This window comes from Odocoileus virginianus, chromosome 29 (genome assembly GCF_023699985.2).
Source record: "Odocoileus virginianus isolate 20LAN1187 ecotype Illinois chromosome 29, Ovbor_1.2, whole genome shotgun sequence".
Taxonomy (NCBI): Eukaryota; Metazoa; Chordata; class Mammalia; order Artiodactyla; family Cervidae; genus Odocoileus; species Odocoileus virginianus.
In genome coordinates, this window is record NC_069702.1 from 22,521,779 (window position 1) to 22,543,912 (window position 22,134).

General features: G+C 37.9%; 1 protein-coding gene across 5 annotated transcripts in view; it reads right to left on the reverse strand.

Moving 5' to 3' along the window:
- BMP2K (BMP2 inducible kinase) overlaps positions 1–22,134 on the reverse strand; it is a 112,960-nt gene that overhangs the window by 67,699 nt on the left and 23,127 nt on the right. Inside the window, exon 1 of one of the 5 annotated variants that reach the window (XM_070458252.1) lies at positions 8,705–8,805. The exons of the other annotated variants lie outside the window; for them this stretch is intronic. The gene's annotated coding sequence lies outside the window, so the exon portion shown is untranslated. Of the gene's footprint in view, positions 1–8,704; positions 8,806–22,134 lie in introns of those variants that run through there. 5 annotated transcript variants of the gene reach the window in all.

The following is a 22,134-nucleotide window of genomic DNA, read 5'->3' on the forward strand; positions in this document are numbered from 1 at the left end:
ATTCCTAGTTTTAGAAGAAACTATAAAACATGATTTTTCTTGTTCAACTATTGGAAAGTTGTTGCTGTTACTCTTTAGTTGCTAAGTTGTGTCTAATTCATTTGCCACCCCATGGACTGCAGCCTGTCAGACTCCTCTGTCCACGGGATCTTCTAGGCAAGAACACTAGAGTGGGCTGCCATTCCCTTCTCCAGGAGATCTTCCTGACCCAAGGACTGAATTCATGTCTCCTGCCCTAGCAGGCAGGTTCTTTACCACTGAGTGACCAGGGAAGCCCGTTTGAAAGTAAGGTCATTTTCTTCATTAGTAGGTAATGGGCACACCCAAGGCAGCTTCTTTACTTGTTCTGGAGCTTCACCCTAAGGAGCACCCTTCAGGTTTGATCCACATTTGGTGGCCTACAGAGGAACACAGGCTTTGGATGCCATCTTGGCACTCTCCCTCTGCCCTGCTCCAGCTCACTGGTATCACCCAGAGAAGAGCTTTTCCCTCATCTGGAGTCCCAGTTTCTGACACTGCTGCTCAGGGGAGACCTCCAGATCACCTGCTTCTGGTGGCCAGCAGAGCTAACACTTTTAGTTTCATAAGCCTCTACATATCTGCATACTTTTAAAAGCTGGTGTCCGAGGATTTGTCTTCCAGGAAACCTGCATCCAGGTGCTGAAATTCTACCCTTTGGGACAATGATAAGTCATAGCACATCCACAACTACTGGTAGGTATTAAAAATGTAACAGGCTACCTGGACAAGGACAGATGTTTAAAAGATAACCAAAAGCTGAGGCAGGACTGAATCACAAAGTTCATCTCTTACACAGGGCCACGCCTTCCAAACTGACTGGTTGTTCATCTACGGTATAGGAACCAACACAAGAGAGACAAGCAAATTGAAGAAACAGAGGACTATGTTCCAAATAAAAGAACAAGATAAAACCTCAGGAAAACAAAAACACTTAATGAGAGATAAGTAACTAATCTGATAAAGAGTAATAATCATAAAGATGCTCACCAAATTGAATAGATGAACTGTGAGAACTTCATCAGAGATTTAAAAAATATAAGAAAATACCAAACAGAAGTCACAGACCTGAAGAATATAATAACTGAACTGAAAAATACACTAGAGGGGTTCAACAGCAGACTGGATGAAGTAGAACAAAGAGTTCAGTCAACTCTAAGACAAGGCAGTGGAACTCAACCAACCACAGCAGCAAAAAGAAAAAAGAATGGAAAACAGTGGAGATAGTTTAAGGGGTATATGAGACAACATCAAACAGATTAAAATTCACAACATAGGGCCCCCAGAAGGAAAAGAGAGACAGAAAGGAGCAGAAATCTTATTTGAGGAGATAATAGCTGAATTTTCCTTAACCTACGGGAAAAAAGAGACATGCAGATCCAAGAAGCCCAGAGTTCCAAATGAAAGGACCCCAAAGATACCCACATCAAGACACTTTATAATTAAAATGTCAAAAGTTAAAGACAAGGAGAGAACATTAAAAGCATCAAGAGAAAAACAACCTGTTGTTGTACAAGAGAACCTCCAATAAGACTATAAGCAGATTTTTCAGGAGAAACTTTGCAAGCCAAAGGGAGTGCCATGATATATTCAAAGTGCTGAAAGAAAAAAACTTCTAACCAATAATACTGTACCTGGCAAAGTTATCACTCAGAAATGAGAGAGATAAAAGAGTTTTCCAGACAAGCAAAAGCAAAAGGTGCTTATTACCACTAAATGGATCCTAGAAGAAATTTGCTAAACGGACTTTTTTCAGCTGAAAAGAAAGGGTACTAATTAGTAACAAGAACACATAAATGAACAAGTCTCACTGGAAATATAAACACATAGTAAAGGTAAAGGTTTAGTCATTTATAAACTAGTATGATGGTCAAAAGAAAAAAGTAGTGAAAATAACTATGATTACAATAATTAGTTAAGTGATACACAAGATAAAAACATGTAAAATGTGACATCAATAATATAAAATGTGGAGGGGAGGGAGCAATAATATTGAGCTTCACAATGGAATTAAACTTCAGTGTTTTCAATTTAAAATAGACTACTGCAGATATAAGTTGTCATATGTTAAGACTTGGTAAGTGAAATGAAGTCGCTCAGTCATGTCCAACTCTTTGCGACCCCATGGACTGTAGCCCACCAGGCTCCTTGGTCCATCGGATTTCCCAGGCATGAATACTGGGGTAGGTTGCCATTTCCTTCTCCAGGGGATCTTCCCGACCCAGGGATCGAACCCAGGTCTCCCACATTGTAGGCAGACGCTTTACCATGTGAGCCACCAGGGAAGCCAAGCAAAGAGCCTATATAGGCACACCTTGGGAGATACTGCACATTCAGTTCCAGACCACTGTAACAAAGCGTGCTTCAGTAAAACTCGTCATACAAATTTTTTGGATTCCCATTATATAAAAAGCTATGTTTACTATAGTTTATTAATAGTACAGTAGGATCATGTCTTTTAAAAATGTGCACACTAATTAAAAAAATACTTCATTGCAAAAATATACAAAGTACCATCTCAGCCTTCAGGGAGTCTTACAGCAAATACTACTGATCACAAATCACCAAGGAAAATATAATAATGATGAAAAAGTTTAAAATATTGAAAGAATTACCAAAATGTGACACAGAGACACAAAGTGAGCAAAAGCTGTTAGAAAAAATGGCCCTGATGGACTTACTCAATGCAAAGTTGCTACCAACCTTCCATTTGTTTTAAAAAAAAAAAAAAAGGGCAGTATCTGGGAAGTGCAATAAAATAAAGCACAATAGAACAAGGTATGCCTGTAGTAAATACAGACAGAAAAGATAAAGAGAAATATAAGCACACCATTAAGAAAACCATCAAACCATAAAACCATCAAAGAAGAAAACAAGAGAAGACAGGCACAAAGAACAAAAAACATGAAAAAACCAAAAAAAATTAGTGAAATGGCAGTAAGCACCTACTTAACTGAAATGTAAATGAACTAAATTCTCTAATCAAAGACACAGTGGCTGAATAAATTTTTTAAAAGACCAACGTATATGCTCTCTACCAAAGGCTCACATTAGATGTAAGGACACCCAGAATCAAAGTGAAGGGATTAAAAAAAAAATATTCCATGCAAATGGAAACCAAAAGAAAGCTGGAGTAGCTACACTTACATTAGACAAAATAAACTTTAAAACAAAGACTGTAATAAGAGACAATGGAGGGTGCTACATGAAAAGGGGTCAATCCAACAAGATAGAACACTGTGTAAATATTTCTGCACCCAAAATAGGAGACCTAAATATATAAAGCAAATATTAACAGACTTAAAAGGAGAAATAGACAGTAACAAAATAATATTAGATGACTCATAGCTCAGTTGATAAAGAACCTGCCTGCAAGGCAGGAGACCCCAGTTCAATTCCCAGGTTGGGAAGATCCCCTGTCAAAGGGAAAGGCTACCCACTCCAGTATTCTGGCCTGGAGAATTCCACGGACTGTATAGTCCATGGGGTCACAAAGAGTCAAACACAACTGAGGGACTTTCACTTCACTTCAAAAGTGAAAAGTCGAAAGCTCTTCCACTAAGATCTGGAATAAGACAAGGATGTCCACTCTCACCACTCCTATTCAACATAAAACTATCACTATTCACAGATGATATGATATTTTATATATATATATATATATATATATATATATTGCAGAAGACCTGGATTTGATCCCTGGGTTGGGAAGATCCCCTGGAGAAGGAAATGGCAACCCACTCGAGTATCCTTGCCTGGAAAATCTCATGGACAGAGGAGCTTGGTGGGCTGCAGTCCATGGGGTTGCAAAGAGTCAGGCACGACTGAGCGACTAACACACACAGATATATATAAAATCCCTAAAAAAGACTTCATTTAAAAAACTGTTGGAATAAATGAATTCAGTAAAGTTGCAGAATACAAAATCAATATACAAAAATATGCTGCATTTCTATGCACTAATAATGAATTACCAGAAGAGAAATTAAGGGAACAACCCCATTCACAACTGCATTAAAAAGAATAAAATACCTAGAAAAAAATTTAGCCAAGAAAATGTAATATCTGTATCTTGAAATCTACTAGACATTAATGTAACTGAAATGAAAGTAACTGAAGAAAGGCACAAATAGATGGAAGATACTTCACACTCATGGATTGGAAGAATTAATATAGTTTAAAGGTCCATATTATCCAAAGCAATCTACAAATTCAAGGCAATCTCTATCAATTCCAGTGGAATTTTTCACAAAAATAGGATCAAAAATTCTGAAATTTGTATGGAACCTAAAAGTTTCCCATGGTGCCAAAGCAATCTCAAGAAAGAAGAGCAAAGCTGGAAGCTTCAGACTCCTTAATTCCAAACTATATTACAAAGACATAGTAATTAAAACAGTATGCTATTGGCATAAAGACAAATTAAGCAATGGGACAGAATAGAGAGCCCAAGTTAATTAAATAAACCTAGACACACATGGTCAATTAATTTATGACAAAAGAAACAAGAATACACAATGCGAAAAAGTCTCTTCAATAAATGGTGTTGGGAAAATTGAACAGTCACATGCAAAAGAATGAAACTTGACCACTATCTTACACCGTACATAATAATTAACTCAAAATGGATTAAAGACTTGAATGTAAGACCTGAAACCGTAAAACTCCTAGAAGAAAACACAGGCAGTAACCTCCTTGACATAGGTTTTGACAATGATTTTTTTAACCTGACATCAAAAACAAAGGCAACAAAAGCAAAACTAAACAAGTGGAGCTATATCAAACTAAAAAGCTCTCACAGCAAAGGAAACTATCAACAAAATGAAACGGCAACATACTGAAGAGAAGAAAATATTTGCAAATCATGTGATAGAAGCTAATGTCCAAATACATAAACAATTTGTATAATTCAATAGTTTAAAAAAAATCTGATTTGAAAATGGGCAGAAGATTTGAATAAACATTTTTCTAATGAAGACACACAGATGGTGAACAGGTACATGAAAAGATGCTTCACATTATTAATCACAAGGGAAATGCAAATCAAAACCATGAGATATCCCCTCACAGTTGTTAGGACATCTATTATCAAAAAGACAAGCAGCAGCAAATGCTGGGAAGAATGCAGATAAACGGGAACCCTTGTGCGCTGTCGGTATGAATAAAAACGGGGCAGTCACTATGGAAAACAGTATGGAGGTCTCGCAAATGATTAAAAACAGAACTACAGTATAATCCAGCAATTCCACTTCTGGGTATTTATTGGCAGTAAATAAAAACAGTAATTTGAAAAGATATAGATGGACGCAACTTAGCGACTAAACACCACACCACATGTACTCCCATGTTCACTGTAGCATTATTCACAATAGCCAAGATATGGAAACAGCTTGGCCATCAACGGATGAATAGATTTAAAATCTGTGCCACACACACAAATGCAGAGAGAAACAGTACTCATCCATGAAAAAGAAGGAAATCTTGCCGTCTGTAACAACATGGAGGGACCGCAAGGGCACTATGGTGAGTGAAATAAGTCAGACAGAGAAAGTCAAATACCATGTGATCTCTCTTACATGTAGAATCTAAAAAGATTTTTTAAATAAATATAAAAAAACTAAGCTCACAGACAGAATAAATTGGTAGCTGCCAGAAGTGAAGGGCGGGAGATTGGAAGAATTGGGTGAACCGCTTTATTTTCTTAGTTTAAAAAAATTGAAATTTTTTTAATGAGGGGGGTAAGGTTATCCTAGATTTTAAATGAGATTATAATAAAAAAAATAATCCTCGACTAAACTCTATTTTGAAAGAAACCATAAAACCTGCTTTTGGCTAGCAGAGGATTACTTGAAAGTGAGTTGTGGATTCATGTCAGTTTATTCTTAGTATTAATATTTCATGAGTATTTAAACACATATACATTCTTAAAATACATACACTATCCTATATAATACCTTTGTTTCACCTAAGAAAATGAACAATAATTCTTCTAATGCAGTCCTGACTCAAAATTATCCACGTTTTTAAACAATGTATAAATAATGGAATGATAAAATATTATCAGTAGTTGAATCTAGATGATTTTCATATAGTTATTCATAGTACTACTCCTCCTAACTTTCTGTACATTTTGAAATCTTTCATAATAAACTTGGAAGAAAAAGAATAAGAGTCTCAGGATGTTTTTCTCCAAGTAATTCCTCTCTCCCTTGCCATCCAACAACCCCAACACCACCACTGAGAATTATTATTTTACAAGAATAACAATGCTGCTGCTGATTAGCCAGACTCACAACTTCCCCAAAGGCACCATAAGTCTCTTGCCACAGAAAATGTTTATGGTATCTTGGATACCTACGGTTCCAATATCCTGATACACACAAGCACTTCATGTTTATGAAAGTCTGGGCTTTAGTAGTGTTTACTTCTATCAAGTTTGTTTCCCTGGGGAATGAAGAGAGATGAGAGGAATGGATAAAATTACACATGGTCTTTTTCTGTATTGTGTGTATCATCAGACATCATGCTAGTCAACAAGATAGAAAAAATACTAAGCCGTCAGCAACTTCTGGTTTCAACCACTGCCAAAGAAAACAATGTCATTTGAAAACTATCTTCAACTTAAGTGGAACAGGCACTTATTTGGCTGCAGGATTTGAGCCAATGACCACTGGCCTGTGATACATCAGACTTTCATTACTCTAGGTTAAAGCAAGAACTCCAGGAGTTTTATTTTTAAAAGTGAAAATATCTCTAAAAAGAACTACTAACTTAAAATTCATGCTAAAGTCATCGTATCCGTTTGTGCTATCTGGTACAAGGTAATGAACGAGTAAGTCAGCTACATTTGACTGGCTGGAGAAAAAAGGAGGGGGGAGTTGGAAAGAGAAAAAGCAAGAGCAAGACACTCACAGAGCCCTAACTACACAGAAAGCGTTGCTAAGTACATGATCTCATTCAGTTCTCGTAATGTTATGAAGCAATTTAACTTATGCCCATTCTGCAGATGAGGAACAAACTCAACACTGAGAAAGAAGGTAAGCAGCTAGTCCAATTACACAACGCTAAGATGAAGCCAGAGGGGTTTTCTCTCATAAATCTCACGGCGTGATGTTTTTATATCCACACCTGTCTTTGTTACTCCAGAAGAAAAGTCTATGTAGGATCTGGGAATAATATTACAATTTAGGAGGAACAAGAAAAATGGGGTTACTGAGAGGGAACAATGTCCTCCCCCCCAATACCCTGAGTTTTCTTCTTGATATACCTTCTTTAATAAGCAGTATTTCTTACACAGAACAGGCTTTTAGGTCAAAACCAGGTTTGGTTTAGACTGCACAGTACCTCAGAAGGTTGGCATATTTCAGATGACGATCTTGATTTTTCTGTTTTTCTTGAAAAACGTGGAAATGAGGAGAGAGAGGATTTTTATTCCTGTATGATGTCAGTCAGTTGCCACTCCTCCATACAGGGCATGTGCTCTGCAGCTCCTCACCGTTCCCTCTCTTAAGGTTTCAATGAGGTACTGGCCCACCTTGCTCTTTTACATTAAGCGCCTGGCTTGTGCAGGCATCTGAATTTGCAACCCCTGCAACATGAACTTTTAAAAATTTACCCATCACAGTAATTATATCTATTATACTTATTTAGTGCCTCTCCCTTCAACCGGGTCATAAGCTCTATAAGGAAGAAACTACATACACCTCACTTATCCCAGTATCATCAATGCCTACCACCTTGCCTGGCACTCAAATATTTACTGATTGAATGACTTAACATTAATAAACTGGTTGTGCTGGAAATAGTTTTTTAACTGACAAGTTATAATTACTATATTGATCTTCTGTGAATAAAAAGCAATTAACCACTGATTCATCATTTTCCCTCGGTGTTGACTGGACTTTTAATATACACTACAAATTTAGAAAAAAGAATTTCACTTCTTTACCATGTAAATCATTCATTCATTGGACAATATATATTAATTGCTCACAAGGTGCCAAGAACTGTTTTACATGCCAGAAACAAAACTATAAGTAATTCAGAGAAACCCTTGTATCCTTTGTGAGCTTATGTCCTAGAGAGGTTGAAACAAGATATACAAGTAAAATATATGCCATATAAAAGATGACAACACATTCTGAGGAGAGAAAAAATTAAAATGGAGATGGATGGTAGACTATAAAACTGTGTCCAGCAGAGGGAGGGATGAGGTTGAAATTCTTGATCTAGATGCTAGATGCCTAGAGAAGGCCTGGCGTGACTTTAAATAAATATGGGAAGTGAGGGAATGACCCACAGAGATAACAAGGCAAGTTCATTCTAGGGAGATAAAAGAAGGTGTGCAAGAGCTCTAAGGAAGAAGCCTACTGATGTTTGAAAAATAGCAAAGGGACCAGAAAGCCTGGAGCAGAATGAACAAAGGGCAGTGTAACAGAAAAAGAGGTCAAAGGGTTAAAAGAGAGCCAGATCACACAGGCTCTTGGTATCGGGTCCCATTACTTCATGTCAAATAGATGGCGGAAAGTGGGAAAAGTGACAGATTTTCTTTTCTTGGACTCCAGAATCACTGTCGATGGTGACTGCAGTTATGAAATTCAAAGACGCTTGCTCCTTGGAAGAAAAGCTATGACAAACCTAGATAGCATATTAAAAAGCAGAGACATCACTTTGTGACAAAGTTCCATACCGTCAAAGCGATAGTTTTCCAGGAGTCATGTACGAATTTGAGAGCTGGACCATCCAGAAGGCTGAGCACCGAAAAAATTGATGCTTTCAAACTGTGATGTTGGAGAAGACTCTTCAGAGTACCTAGCACAGCAAGGAGATCAAACTAATTAATCCTAAAGGAAATCAACCCTGAATATTCATTGGAAGGACTGATGCTGAAGCTGAAACTCCAACACTTTGGCCACCTGATGCAAAGAGCCAACTCACTGGAAAAGACCCTGATGCTGGGAAATACTGAAGGCAAGAGGAGAAGTGGGAGACAGAGGATGAGATGGTTGGATGGCATCACTGAACCAGTAGACATGATTCTGAGCAAACTCCAAGAGACAGTGAAGGAGAGGGAAGCCTGGTGTGCTGCAGTTCATGGAGTCGCAAAGAGTCGGACACGACTCAGAAACGGAAAACAACAACAAAGGGACCAGAAATTCTGCAGAATGAGCAAAGGCAAGTGTAACAAAAAAGAGGTCAAAGGATTAAAACGGAGCCAGATCACACAGGCTCTTGGGTATGGATGAGGGTAAAGACTTTGCCTTTTGCTCTCAGTAAAATGGGAAGCCACTGAGCAGGACTGACATAACTGGATTCGTATTTCAATATGGCCACTCCAGCTATCGTGTGGAAAGCAGACAGGCAACACTGGAGGTAAGGAAGCCAGCTGGTAGGCTACCACACTAATTCTGTTGAAAGGTAACAGTGATTTTGAGCAGGGCAGTGGGACTAGTGAGAAATGGAAGAAAAAAAAATCTGGATACAATTTTAAGATAGAGCTGACAGGATTTCTTGATAACCCTGGATGTGAGAAAAATAGGAGCTAAAAATGACTTCAAGGTTTTTGCACTGAGAAGTTGGAAGGATGAAGTCACCGCTGAGATGGAGAAGACTGTGCTGGAAAACAGTTTAACATGCATCTCTCATATTTCTGCCTATTTGCAGGCAGAGGCACTGACTCTCTTTGCTCTGGACGATCTTATCAAGACTGCCTACGTAATGAACAGCCTTAGAAGACAAGATCCCCTGTATCCCCTTTGGAGCAAAGGGAAGGTCTGTTTACTGCCTAGCATAATAATGATAATACCTGGCCCCCAACTCTCCTGGAGCAAATATAATAACCATTATAAAAACATCTGGTTCCCTAAACTCAGTGTTCCTCTCCTGTAAAACTGAGTTGGCCAAAAAGTTCATTTGGGCTTTGAACCTTTGCCAACTCAATTCAATCCCACTATATGCACAGGCATCACCTGGCCCTTTCACGTTGCCCTCTGGGAACTGAGGCTCTAGAAAGTGGAGCAAACCCTGGTATTCTGGATACAGATACTACAGTACCAAAATCTTTTCTCTCATGCCTTCCGCCAGAATCTATGAAACTTATAGCAGGCTAACTCAACTGGTTGTTTAGTCACTAAGTCATGTCCAACTTTTCGCAACCCCACAGACTGTAGCCTACCAGGCTCTGTCCATGAGATTTCCCAGGCAAGAATACTGGAGTGGGTTGCCATTTCCTTCTCCAGGAGATCTTCCCAACCCAGGGATTGAACCTGCATCTCCTGCATTGGGAGGTGAGTTCTTTACCACTGAGCCACCATGGAAGTTCCAACTTACAAGTAAGGTAAATCTCAAAATCTTAACAGTTCTTAATAGACAACGGGGAAGATTTGGGGTAGAGTAAGTTCTCAGTCTGGGATATGTTAAGTTAGAGATGCCTGTTGGACATTCAGCTGGGATGTGGAATTGGCAATTAGATTTCCAAGCATAAACTCCAGAGAAGCGATCAAAGGGAAAGAGATATATTTAAGAGCTATCATTATTTATACCTTAGTTTTCAATCAATCTATCATTAGCTATAGTTGTGTTCCTGCATCCTAAAAAAATTTCCCACACACAAAAAAAGGATTATTAAAAAGTAAAGCCTCATTAAACTTGTCATCAAGGATGCTCTAAAATCAATAATCTTTTATATGCTCTTGGTGGATGTGGAAATTAGTAAAATATTTCCACCATAACCATACTTTAAGATTATATATCATGTATTAAGAGCCTTAAAAATATTCATATTCTTCTTCTCATGATTTTATTCATAGAATTCTACCATATAAAAATTTTTAGTGAAGTAGAAACCTGTATTTCAAGCAACATGCAAATAAATATGCAAATAATGTCATATAGGATGACAGTCTGTGGAAGCATTAAAGGTGCTTGTAATAACACTAACATAATTTTAAACATATAATAGACTACAGTAGGCCCTCCATATCCACAGCTTCCACATTTGCAGATTCAACCAACCACAGACTGAAAACATCCCACCCCCCAAAAAAATTCCATAAAGTTCCAAAAGGCAAAAGTTGAATTTGCCGCATGCTGACAACTATTCCCACAGAATTTACACTGTATTAGGTATTATAAGTAATCTAGAGATGATTTAAAGACTACAAGATGTACGTAGGTTACATGTAAATGCTATCCCATTTTATATAAGGGACTTCAGCATCCTCAGATTTTAGTGACCCCAAGTGGCCCTGGAACCAATCTCCTGTGGGTACCAAAGGATTACTATATATACAAAGCAAGTTCAATTGACTTCAGGTACAACTGCTTTCAGGACAGAGTCTCTTGCAATTCAAAGAATAAAATTCCTTTTTTTAGTACACTAAGTTGAGATGTATTCAACTGCAAACTTTTGTTTGTAGTTAAGAGAGTCCTATATAGGCATCAAGTACATGAGTGGTAGGATCAAGCTTTAGAAGCTAGCCCTCATTTGTAAGGTTATTTCTATAGAATGCAAATATCATGCACTTCTCATTAACTAAGAACCACAAAAAATGTTTCGAAAGCAGAAGCTTACAAACAAAAATCAATGATTTAGCATTGTGATACTCCTGCGTTTGGGGTGTTAGGTAACAGTAAGATAAAGCGGGTTAATACCATATGATGTGAATGGAAGTCACTCGGTTGTGTCCAACTGTTTGCAACCCCATGGACTATACAGTCCATGGAATTCTCCAGGCCAGAATACTGCAGTGGGTAGCCATTCCCTTTCTCTAGGGGATATTCTCAACCCAGGGATCGAACCCAGGTCTCCCGCACTTGGATTCTTTACCAGCTGAGCCACAACAGAAGCCCACCGTAACATGTAAATCCATGGCTAATTCATTTCAATGTAAGACAAAAACCACTGCAATGTTGTAAAGTAATTAGCCTCCAACTAATAAAAATAAATGGAAAAAAAAAAAAAAAAAGAAGCCCACCGTACACATATTTCCCTGCAATACTTAATACCACCTTAGGATCCAGCTTATACCAAACAAAAGAAATTATATTTTGCAGGTATAGACATTATATAAACAGACTCAAAATATGAACATTGTCACCGAAGTTATTGACACTGGTTTTTTCCACAACATTGCTAAAAATTTAACACAGTTCCCTAACACAGTTTGAAAAAGACTTCATAGACCCATCATAAATTTTTTTTGATAACTACAATATGGGATATTTACCACTTTTTGAGACTAAACAGAATTTCAAAAATAGTTACAATCTGCCCCTAACCTAGTCAACTAAATTAGATAAAAGTTATTGATAGGTTTCAATGTTTTGAGATGGAAAGAAAAAACAGTATGTGGAAGCCAGTACATGAAAGGTCAAAACATCAATCTATGTATTTTATAAAATGGTCCTAAAATTTTTAATGACTTCTGAAACATGTTAAAAGAAAATTACTTATCAATGGACAAAAATGAGATTACTTCATAAAAATACTCGTTCATTTGTAATTTTCATCAAAAAGATCAAACTCATTACTTATACATATATATACACTAATCTCTAAACTATTTTATGAAGTTCAGAAAGAAAGAAGCTCCTACTATGTTTAAAATTAACTAGCCTTATATTTGTCATCTCTTAATCTTATTTCACATGTACATATGAAATTCTAACAAGATAGACTTGTTTTCACCTGCAAATATCTAGCAATGCATAACATTATATAATCCTATATAATATTAATAGTTAAGTGCATAATGATTATATACTGCACAAATAGCAGAAGTGGGTTTTAGAAACATACTTAGTTAAGCATTTACTCTCTTACCCTTCTAGGCCTGTATCACTTGTAAAATTATATTAACAGTTACAGATAATCTCCAGAGATTCTTCAACTCTCCAGAACTAGAGATAAAAAGTAGTCTCAAACATCCCACAAGCTTGTAAGAAGCAAGGATAAGCAAACTATTGTAACCAGTGGGATAAAACAGCATGCTCAAAGCATAGGGAAACCCACAAAGCTGTAGCACGTGGAGAAAAGCCAGAAGAGCCGTCACTGAAGGAGCAACAGTGCTTCCCCGGTGCCTCTGCTCTGCTAAGTCGCGTCAGTCGTGTCCGACTCTGTGCGACCCCAGAGACGGCAGCCCACCAGGCTCCCCCGTCCCTGGGCTTCTCCAGGCAGGAACACTGGAGTGGGTTGCCATTGCCTTCTCCAGTGCATGAAAGGGAAGTGAAAGTGAAGCTGCTCAGCTGTGTCTGACTGGTAGTGACCCCATGGACTGCAGCCCACCAGGCTCCTCCGTCCACGGGAGTTCCCAGGCAAGAGGACTGGAGTGGGGTGCCATCGCCTTCTCCATCCCTGGTGGCCCAGCGGTAAAGAATCAACCTGCAGTGCAGGAGAATAAGAGAACGGAGTTCGATCCCTGGGTCGGGAACATCCCCTGGAGAAGGGCATGGCAATCCACTCCAGTATTCTTGCCTGGAGAATTCCATGGACAGAGAAGCCTAGTAGGCAACAGTCCACGGGGTCACAAAGAGTTGGACACGACTGAAGCAACTAAGCAGAAGAAAGAAGTAATGTATGAGCTGAATATTGAAGATGTGTAGTAGTTCCCCAAAAACAAGTGTAAAAAACAAGTGGGACACTTCCAAAATAGAAAGTTAAGAACCTTCAAAAATCTATACCTCCATAAAAGCAATAAGAACACTGGTAAAAACTGGCAACACCTATATTTTCACAACTCAGGAAATTACACAAAGACTTGCAACAATTCAAGGAGTTTTTATTCAAGAAAAATGACAATCTCAGTAAAAAGAGTGAGCTTTGTGACAACTTGTCCTATTCTCATTATTCTCTCCCAGCTCCAGAGCAGTCTTGAAAACATAAAGCTCACAACTACAGTAAATGCAAAAACTACTAGCCTTGCAGCCTTGAAGACAATGGAAGAAATAACACAGACTTAGAGCTACCAAAAAGCCCAAGACTCCTCACTATCAGATCTGTCAGGTAGCTCTCTGGAAAAGCTTCATTCTCAGGGTTTGTTTTTATTTAACCTGACTCATTCTAGTTCTATAGCCAGAGAGCTTGTTTAAAACAATCAACAGCAATTGTATAACATTGCAGCCACCCTTGGCAGTGAAACAAGTTGGGGATAATAAGTTGACCAAAAATATTTGCATAGAAAAATTGGAAATGAGATGTCTATAGGGGGCTTTGAAAAGCTATTACACATTCATAAGAACTGAGAAGGCCACACATACATACAGTAAAATGGCACACCCAGGGAAGAACTGAGACAGCCCTAGCCTCTCAGCCCTTATTATCCCCAACTAGCCCTAGCATTCTAACACTGAGGTTCTACAGAAGAAGGAAGACCAGTATAAAGTAGTTGTAAACTGCATGAGAGAACTGAATTTATGCCAACACATACATAAAGTCCTTTGGCAAAAGCTGGAAGACTTATGGCTTCCAGGTGTTTAAGGAAATATCTGTTCTATCATTATCTGACTATTTACGTAACAGAGCAAAGACTAGTCTTTCTTTCACTAAAGAAAAAAAAAATTCAGGCTTTACACAATTACTGAAGAAAAGTCACTAAATGAGGAAAAATAAAAAACAGTAAATTCTAAAGTAGAGGAATCCGATTTCCAGAATTGCCACATTATGTCATTTAAAACATGTAGTTTTCAACAAAAACTTATCAGCATAGAAAGAAACAGGAAATCATGGCCCATATGAAAAGTTATGACAAACCTAGACAGCCTATTAAAAAGCAAAAACATCACTTTGCTGACAAAGGTCCATATAGTCAGAGCTATAGTTTATCCAGTAGTCAAGTACAGATAAGAAGCTGGACCGTAACTACAATTACTGAAGCCCAGGTGCCTAAAGTCTGTGCTCTGCAACAAGGTAAGTCACTGCCATGAGAAGCCTGCACACTGCAATGAAGAGAAGTCACTCCAACCAGAGAAAGCCCACACACAGAAACGAAGACCTAGCACCAAAACAAAAATTAATTAAAAAAAAAACACTGTAGCAAGTAAAGATACCGCCATCCATCCATGTCCATTCTCAGTCACTAAGTCATGTCAGACTCTCTGTAACAACACAGACTGTATCCTGCCAGGTCCCTCTGTCCATGGGATTCTCCAGGCAAGAATACCGGAGTGGACTGCCATTTCCTCCTCCAATGGATCTTCCTAATTCCTAACCCAGGGATCAAACCCGAGTCTGTTGTGTCTCCTACATTGATTGGTAGATGGATTTTTTACCACCACACCACCTGGGAAGCTCCCAAAGCTAATTGCATTAGTAATCAAAAAACATCCAACCAAGAAAAGCCCATGACCAAATGGCTTCACTAGTGAATTGTGTCAAATGTTTAAGATGAATTACACCAATCCTTCACAAATTCCAAGAGAAGGAAACACTTTTCAAGCATTCTATTAAACCAACATGTCACAAAAAGTTACAAGCCAATGTCCCTGATGAGTAAAAATGTGAAAATTCTCAACAAAAGAATAGCAAACCAAATCCAAGAATGTAAAGAATTATACATTGTGACCAAGTGGGCAAGAGTGCAGAAGGCTGGATCAACATACAAAAATCACATAATAAAACATGTTAACATAATAAACAAACAAACAAAATGCACATGATCATCTCAATAAAAAAAAAAGGAAACCATGTGAAAAATCCACTCAAGAGAGAAAGATGAAAACTCTCCCTGTGCAATCAGGAACAAGACAAGAACGTCTGTTCTTTCCACTTCTATTCAATATGGTACTGACTCTAACCAGGGTAATTTAGTAAAAAAAAAATAAATGAAAGATCATTCAGATTTAAAAGTGAAACTATCTATTTGTAAATGACATAATCTGGTACATAGAAAAACCTGAAACACCCACACAAAAAAAGAGCTAATAAACAAGTTCAGCAGGTTACATGGTACCAGATCATTATTGTAAAAATGAATTGTATTTCTATACACTCGCAATGAACAATCTGAGAAAGAAATTAAGAAAACAATTCCACTGACAACAGCAGCAATAATCTTTAAAAAAAGAAAAAGTAAATTTAAAAGATGAAAGATTTGTATACTGAAGAGTACAGAACATCACTGAAAGAAATTAAAGACATAAATAAGTGTCAAGGCATCCCTCATTCATGGACTAGAAGAATGAACTCTTAAGACAGTAATATTCCCCAAGTACTCCCAAAATCCCTATTAAAAAAGAAAAAACAAACTCCCAATATCCCTATCAAGTCCCCCCTCCTTTTTCTTTTTCTGAACTAGACAAGTTGATCTTAAAATTTATATAGAAACTCAAGGGACTTAAAAACAGTCTTGAAAAAAGTTGGAGGACTCACTCACACTTTCCAAATGCAAAACTACTGGACTTCCCTGGTAGTACAGTTGTTGGGAATCTGCCTGCCAATGCAAGGGACACGGATTCAATCCCTGTTACAGGAAGATTCCACATGTAGTTGGGCAACTAACCCCATGTGCCACAACTACTGAGCCTGCCCTCTAGAGCCTGTGAGACGCACTACTGAAGCCCTCACACCTAGAGTCATGCTCTGCGACAAGAGAAGCCAGCATAAAGAGAAGCCTGCTCGCGCAACCAGAGAAAGCCCACACGCAACAATGAAGACCTGGCATAGCCAAAAAAAAAAAAAAAGTTTTAAATAATAAAAAAATTTAAAAACTACCCACCAAGCTACAACAATCAAAAGAGTGTGGTACTGGTAGAAGGATAGACATATAAATCGATGGAAGAGAATTGAGAACTCAAAAATAAGCCCATACATTTATGGTCAATTGATATCCAGTAAGAATGACTGACAACAGAATGAGAAAAGTCTTTTCAATAAATAGTGCTAGGTCAACTGAATATTCACATGTAAATGAATGAAGCTGGACTTCCACCTCACCCCACATAAAAGTTAACTCAAAATGGATGAAAGACCTAAACATAAGAGCAAAAATTATAAAACACAGAAGAAATTCCCTGGCAGTCCAGTGACTACGACTCCACCTTCTAACTCAGGGGGTGTGTCTGATCCCTAGCTGGAGAACACGCTGCACAGTGCGGTCAAAAAATAACTAAATGATAAATAAAGTCACTTCATTTAAAAAAAAAAAAGCTCAAAAAATAAAAGAAGAAAATATAGGTGTATGTCATCATGACCTTGGACTAGGCAATGGTGTTAACATGACACCAAAGTACAATCAACCAAAGCAGAAAAAAAAATTGGAAATTTATCAAATTTTAAATGCTTATGCTTCAAAGAACACTATTAAAGTGAAAAAGACAACTGTGCTGTTAATAAAATATTCAATATGAAACTCTCAAAAAATGTGAAAAATAATCCAAAGAAAAGGAGAAGATACTTACAAATTCTTCACCTGACAAAAATCTAGTATCTAGAATCTATGAAGAACTCTTACCATTGAACAATAAAAGACTAATAATTCAATTAAAGAGCAAAAGATTTTAACAGCAATTTCCCCAAGTGAAAGTCACTCAGTCGTGTCTGACTCATTGCAACCCCACAGACTATACAGTCCATGGAATTCTCCAGGCCAGGATACCGCAGTGGGTAGCTGTTCCCTTCTCCAGGAGATCTTCCCAACCCAGGGGTCGAACCCAGGTCTCCCACATTGCAGGTGGATTTTTTACCAGCTGAGCCAGCAGGGAAGCCCAGAAGAAGATATATAAGTGACTAATAAGCACAGGAACAGTTGCCCAGAACCATCAGTAATTAAGGAAATGGAAATCAAAACCATAATGAGATGCCTCTTCACACCCTCTAGGATGGCTTTAATCAAAAAGACAATGCATTGGTGAAAACACAGAAAAACTGGAAACCTTCATAAATTTCAAGAGAATACAGTCACTCTGGAAAACTCTGGCAGTTCCCCAAGAAGTTAAACGTGGAGTTATCATACAAGCCAGTAACTCTATTACTAAAAATATACCCTGAAAAACTGAAAATATACATTCATACAAAAACTTGTACACAAATGTTCATAAAAGCATTACTGATGATAGCCAAAAAGTGGAAACAACACGTATGTCCATCAACTGATACACAAATAAAACACAGTATTACCCAAAGAGTGTAATATGATTCAGCCGTAAAAATAAACGACATAGGATACGTGCTAAGACACGAATGAAATCTGCAGATACACTACGTGAAAGAAGTGAGACATAAAGGCTACAGGCGATCGCATTTACATGAAACGCCCAGGACAGGCAGATCCATGAGGCAGAGGAACGGACCGCTGACTGCAGGGTCGGGAGGCAGCGACTGGCAGGGCGCAGGCCTCTCTGCGGCGATGACAACAGCCTGGAACTGCAGCCGTGGTGGCCCAAACGCACCAGATACAGGCAGCCCCGACTGACCGTGTTTCCACTTGTGACTTCACTTACCATGGTGCAAAAGCAATACACATCCAGTAGGAAACACTTCAAATTTCAGACTTTGGTACTTTCCTGAGGTAGGCTTATAGAGTAGGACATTCTTGTGTGATGCAGGACAACAGCAGCGAGTCACAGCTCCCAGTCAGCCCAAGAGTAAACAAGTGAAACACTTACAACCACTCAGTATTACACAGACATTCAACACTTTATTAAAAAACAGGTTTTGTGTTAGATGATTCTGCCCAACTATAAGTGGGCAAATATAAGTATTTTGAGCATGTTCAATGTAAAGCGGGCTAAGTTACGATGTTTGATAGGTCAGGTGTATTAAGCGTGCTTTCAACTTATATTTTCAACATACAATAGGTTTACTGGGACATGGCCCTGTTGTAAGTTGAGAAAGATCTATATAATAAAATATACTAAACTTCATTCAATCATAATTTTAAATTAAATTATATGTAAATTATATCCCAATAAAGCTTTTAAGAACCAGAGTAAATTCAAAGAATTATAACTAGCTCCTTACAGCTGAAACACAGGTCCCAAAACATGAAGTCATTAGTGAGGCATGGTAAAGAGTCAGAAATAATCCTAATCATGAATGATTATTGCTAAGACCATATGCTAAGATGCTTGAACTCTGTCCTGCAGAAGATAAGGAAACCACAGAAGGATTTTAGGCAAAGGTTTATAGTCATCAGATGTCCATCATAAAGTAATTCTATAGTAATTATATTCCTATACAGGAGCAACTAAAAGAAAAAATAAAAAGATATCATTTATGATAGCAATAACATCACCAACAAAAGCACCAAGGAATAAAGCAACTAGAAAACGTATGAGAGATATATGAGGTAAATCATAAAACATTAATACAAGACAAAGAAAACTTAAATAAGTGCAGCTTTCCATATCTATATATTTATGAAAAAGGTGGCGCCATGTTACAAAGTTTTCAATTTCTCAGAGTTGATAAATTCAATATATTTAAATAAAACCGTAATAGTTTTTCATGGAACTGGATGTCCTGATTCTAAGACTCACATGGAAGTACAAAGAACTAAGACTAGCTAACAAATTTTTTAAAGAAATAAGATAAAGGAATGGGGTTAGTCACTTTCCCAATTATCAAAATTATAAACTCTGATGAGATTATATGGTAATAGCATAGAAACAAAGAACCACTGAATAACAAACTCAGAAACAAATCTACTTAAACATGAAAGCCATCTAAAAAATTTATAAATGGCATCAGAAACACTGCATATATATCACTGTGAAAAGGATAAATCAATTACAGCACTATCCCATAACACATCAAATAGGAATTTGATTACAAAGATATAAATATTAAAAAACAAAACATTAAAAGTTTTAAAAGAAAATACAAGTAAAGGTATGTATGACTGAATTTCTTACGTTAAACACCAAAAAGATGAAAACTAATAAATTTTACCATATTAAAATTTAAATGGCAATTTCTGCTTCTGGCAACATGTTAGTCACACTACAAATTCAAGGTAGATCACCTTTCCTAGTTATCAGTCCAGTTCAGTCATTCAGTCGTGTCCGACTGACTCTGTGCAACCCCGTGGACTGCAGCACACCAGGCTTCCCTGACCATCACCAACTCCTAGAGTTTACTCAAACTCATGTTCATCGAGTCGGTGATGCCATCCAACCATCTCATCCTCTGTCATCCCCTTCTACTCCCACCTTCAATCTTTCCCAGCATCAGGGTCTTTTCAAATGAGTCAGTTCTTTGCATCAGGTAGCCAAAGTACTGGAGTTTCAGCTTCAGCATCAGTCCTTCCAATGAATATTCAGGACTGATTTCCTTGAGGATGGACTGGTTAGATCTCCTTGCAGTCCAAGGAACTCTCAAGAGTCTTGTCCAACAGCACGGTTCAAAAGCATCAATTCTCTGGCACTTAGCTTTCTTATAGTCCAACTCTCACATCCTTACGTGACAACTGGAAAAACCATAGCTTTGACTAGATGTTCCTTTGTTGGCAAAGTAATGTCTCTGCTTTTTAATATGCTGTCTAGGTTGGTCATAACTTTTCTTCCAAGGAGCAAACATCTTTTAATTTCATGGTTGCAGTCACCATCTGCAGCCCCAAAAAATAGTCTGACACTGTTTCCACTGTTTCCCCATCTATTTGCCATGAAATGATGGGACCAGGTGCCATGATCTAAGTTTTCTGAATGTGGAGTTTTAAGCCAACTTTTTCACTCTCTTTCACTTTCATCAGGAGGCTCTTTAGTTATTCCTCACTTTCTGCCATAAGAGTGGTGTCATCTGCATGTCTGAGGTTAGATATTTCTTCCAGCAATCTTGATTCTAGCTTGTGCTTCATCCAGCCCAGAGTTTCTCATGATGTACTCTGCGTATAAGTTAAATAAGCAGGGTGACAATATACAGCCTTGACATACTCCTTTCCCAATTTGGAACCAGTCTGTTGTTCCATGTCCAGTTCTAACTGTTGCTTCCTGACCTGCTTACAGATTTCTTAACAGGCAGTCAAGTGTCCTGATATTCCCATCTCTTTAAGAATTTTCCACAGTTTGCTGTGATCCTAGTTTCCTAGTATAGTACAGTTTATAGTATGTTTAGTACAGTATAGTATGTTTCCTAGTATAGTAGTCCTTAAAATGCTAGAACATAATCATGGAGACAGATCAAGAGAATCCCTTGAAACAAAAAGAAACAAGAAAGATGCAGGAATCCATAAGCTTCACTGGACAAAGGCCAACACTGGAATAAGGCAGAAGGCCAAGATGGGACCACCACATAAGGCCTGGACCTACAAAGCACCCTCAGTGTAACACAGAAACCAGTGCATCCCACGGACGGTGCTAAAGACATACATGCACCGGCCTTAGTCTCGGCTCTGAATAAAGTGGGAGAGTTGCCTGAAACTTTTCAAGAAAAAAAAATTTTAATCCAACAATTTATTAATAGCTCAGGTGGGTACACCCAGACTTCTGGTAGAGAGAAACTCATATTCTCTAGAGGAAGGCACTCAAACCTCAAAAAACTCTAGTCGGTGAGATTCTACAGACTGTGAGCACAGAACAAACAAACATTTTTAAAAGAAGGAAGGAAATCACTGAGCATTCAAGAAACCAGCCACCATGAACAGAAGTCAGAAGGAACAATCAAACTACACAATGAGACCAGAAAAGATTAAAGTACACTGGGATTACCAAACACGGAATACTAAATAGCAATGTTCCACAGATTTAAAGAAACAAAATAGGAAAATAGAAGTATAAAAAGGGATTAAGAGGTTATCAAAACTGACAAGGCCAAAAACTGACCAGGCAATTTTATCATACAAATTGAATTTCTAATATGAAAAATACAGTAACTGAAAAGGGTAAACTGCAGATGAAATACACATGAAGGAGCAGAACCGGGAAGAGAAGCTGAATGCACAGAATGATGGCACCAGCAAAATACAGGACAAAGGGTCAAAGGTAGGAAATGAGAAAGAGAAGTTATGAGACTTGGAGGACACGGTGAAAAGATTCAACACACATCCATCACCTAAGGGAACAGAGAAAAGGCTTTATTAGAAAGGATATCGTTGAGAATTGTCTACAACTGATGAAAAACATCAATCAGCAGATTCAGAAAACTCAAGGACTCTACAATAACAGAAAACCAAACTTACACTATCACAG